We start from the raw sequence: 3,151 nt of genomic DNA, 5'->3' as shown, positions 1-3,151 counted from the left end.
GGTACTGTAGGAGGTCCTAATACGGCCAATTTTTCACGCACAGATGTTCCTTTCCGCACACCGAGGCTGAGGCGTCAACTGAGAAGAGAAGTCTGGCATGCGAATGAGAAGACAATGCGCACGGGGCTCGATTACGCTGTCGCGTAATCGCCTACAGACGAAGCTAACGCTTCGTCCAAGCTTTCTTTTATTTTTGCATCTACTTCGTTTCCTTTTATGTATTGCGCCTCCACACTCCCTCTTTTGCTCCTTCGTGCCCTTCATGGCACTTACACGGTCTTATTTTGGGGCGTCTGCGGCTGTGCTCTCATAACGCCGTGAAAGTGGCGGCTCGCCTGCGTCGGGCACAGCACTGCCGTGAAGAAAAATGTAAGTGAGCCATTCCTTTCGTTTCCATCGCAATCGAAGCTACGCGCGCGGAAGCTATTGGATTCGACTTTTACCACTTGCGAAGGGGGGGTACCGACGAACATTTCTCATTCTGACACCTGCGGGTTTCGATTAGACGGGCGAAAACAGGAGCAAGAGGGATGATTCCCGCTTTCTCGCTACCGCGAGAAATTGCCGCTGTGCGCACGCCATGGATCTTACCCCCTTCTACTCGCCTCGGTACGCTTTCCGGGGCATTTTTCTACTTTCTTTCACCAGCGCTATAGAGGGGAAACATCCGGGAAACATTGCATTTTTAAGTACATTTTGCTGATTTTTCTGTCTTGTAATCTCTCTTAACTTCACTTTCTTTTTTCATCTACAGAGGAATAATAAATTATTTGATGTGTAAGCGTATATTTGCAGTTTCTTCTCCCCAAGTAATAATTTCTAGAGCAACCAGCTGCGTCCATATGGAATCTTTAAGCACGAGGCGAGGCCACAGCCACTTTATGCTATCATGATTGCTGAAGTAATATCAAGTAGAGTACAGGGTTTCAACATATCAAGGACGTAGGAACAATTTGACTTGTTCATTTTTAGAGAACCAAATACCACTGCCTATTCTATGTCGTATATGCCGAGAGTTATTTTTAGGTGCATGAAATTTTTGGAAGCAGACCTATATAAAAGATCGCCTAGATATTGTTCCAAGGCTACTGTACAAATTGGCAGCCTCTTCAAACAAATTAATGTCTACGAGTATTAAACCATCCCGCTATCTTTTGGTCGTGACCACAATTCTGTGTGAATTTAACTGAGTTCTATTGGTTACCTTCTCGTTCATTATTCCCAGGTGACTGGACCACATACGAAGTTACTAGACCTAGTCTGGAGCACGCCTTCAAAGTGAAGTGCATCAGCGAAGAAAACTTTCAGGGAAGATGCTACTGCAAGAGCTACGCGAACAAGTGTTTCGCGTTGGAAAGCCCCAGTATGAGCGAAACTGACCTTTCTTGCGTCATTTTCATAGAGAAGTAATTTAGTAATTCATGTCTTTTCAACTACCTGTAGCACTTTATTACCCCCCCCCCTCCAAGTTCTCTCTGACAGTGACTTTGTTTTGACCGAGAGGCCGAAGCGCCTCTGGCGAAATACCGGAATTACTATGGGCTTTCGTGACCTGGTCTAAGTCAAAAGCTGCCGTCACGCATACACAAACCTTCACAAGACACCAACATCATGCGTGAGGCCTGCACTGCTCCTACCAGACTTTTGGACATTTGCTCGTGCTTTACTTTGGATTAAGTTCGCATTGGCATAGCGCTATGATAGTACCCTCTATCACACGGCCTGATTATGAACGGATCAGGACTGCTGCAAAGAATGACACCGGCTTGCGTGAAGATGACTTGACAACCACAAGCACATGTTTTATTTTTTACTTTGAACCCTATATGTAGCAGTATCGCCTTTGTATATTTTAGCGATTTTTTCTGTACGCCTTCGGGGCTTGAATGTACTGTATTAAATAAATAAAAGTCTGTGTCCTTAAAGGGGTCCTAGAACACTTTTCTAAGTAATCACCGAATGCCTTCATTAAAGAAGTTTATTGTCTCACGAATCGACTGCCACAAAAGTTCTAGAATCTGTCAAGTACGAGTGGAGTTACACGGATTTGCGGCACGGTTTAGGCGCTTTCTCTCTGCCTATGTGTGCCCCAAAACTAAAAGGAGCGCGCGAGCTGTGGCCGGCATGCGAAACTGCATGCTGGCGCGCTCTATCAGAAGATGCGCAGCGGATAGCCTGAGTGCGTCGACATATCCGGCTTGACCATCCCGATATTCTGATACTAGCCTTATCGCCGGCCCGAGCGAAGCCGCGCTGCTACCATCACTGCTCGTCAGGGGACGCTTTCAACTCTTTATGCATTTGTTTGCCCGCGTCGTGACGAAATCTTTGGATGCATGCGCTGTCTGCATCGCCGAGAATGCCACCACTTTCGCCCCTGACGAGCAGTGATGGTAGCAGCGCGGCTTCGCTCGAGCCGGCCATGAGGCGAGCATCAAAATATCGAGATGGGCCAGCCGGATATGCCGACGCACTCTCGCTATCTGCAGCGCATCTTCTGATAGAGCTCGCTGGCATGCAGTTTCGGCCCCTTTGGCCGCAGCTCGCGTGATCCGTTTTACTTTTGGGGCACCTGTACCTTCCAGCACGCTGAAAGCTACGCAGAGGGTGGATGACAAGGGGACAAGAAGCTACGTCCGCTTGTCAGTGCGCGTCATGACCTTGATCACTTTTCTTTTTGTACAGCCACTTTCGCGTGCCTCCTCGAGAGCCGTGCTGCGCATGCGCGAGGATCAGTGATATCACGCACCGGAGCCGGCACCTCCCGCGCACTCCGCCGCCGCCGGTCTGCGCTTTCCAGAGGAGTGACGTCGCAGCCGTGGCAGACGTTTTGGCGCCGGCGCGCGCGCAGCTATTCGCCTTCGCTGTGCAGTCGCCGTCTGACACTGCGCTGGAGCCGCTTGATAGCGCCTCTGACTGGTGTTTGCCAGTGTGGTATAGCCATGGATAAGGAGAGCGCGAATGCTGCTCAAAGGCGCAGAGGAGCGGAGAAGCTTAACTCATCCGATCCCGAAGTAGTTGCCTGGCAAAATAAATATACATGCGCCAGATAATACGTATACCATGTGTGTGTCATTGGAACAGCAGTAAGCATGATAAGCAAGCTAATCCTAGACAATCAGGAAAGCTAAGAATAATTAGCTGAACCTTT

Source organism: Rhipicephalus sanguineus, chromosome 5, assembly GCF_013339695.2.
Source record: "Rhipicephalus sanguineus isolate Rsan-2018 chromosome 5, BIME_Rsan_1.4, whole genome shotgun sequence".
NCBI classification, from domain to species: domain Eukaryota; kingdom Metazoa; phylum Arthropoda; class Arachnida; order Ixodida; family Ixodidae; genus Rhipicephalus; species Rhipicephalus sanguineus.
The sequence above is the reverse complement of the archived record's forward strand: the minus strand, read 5'-3'. Positions refer to the sequence as shown.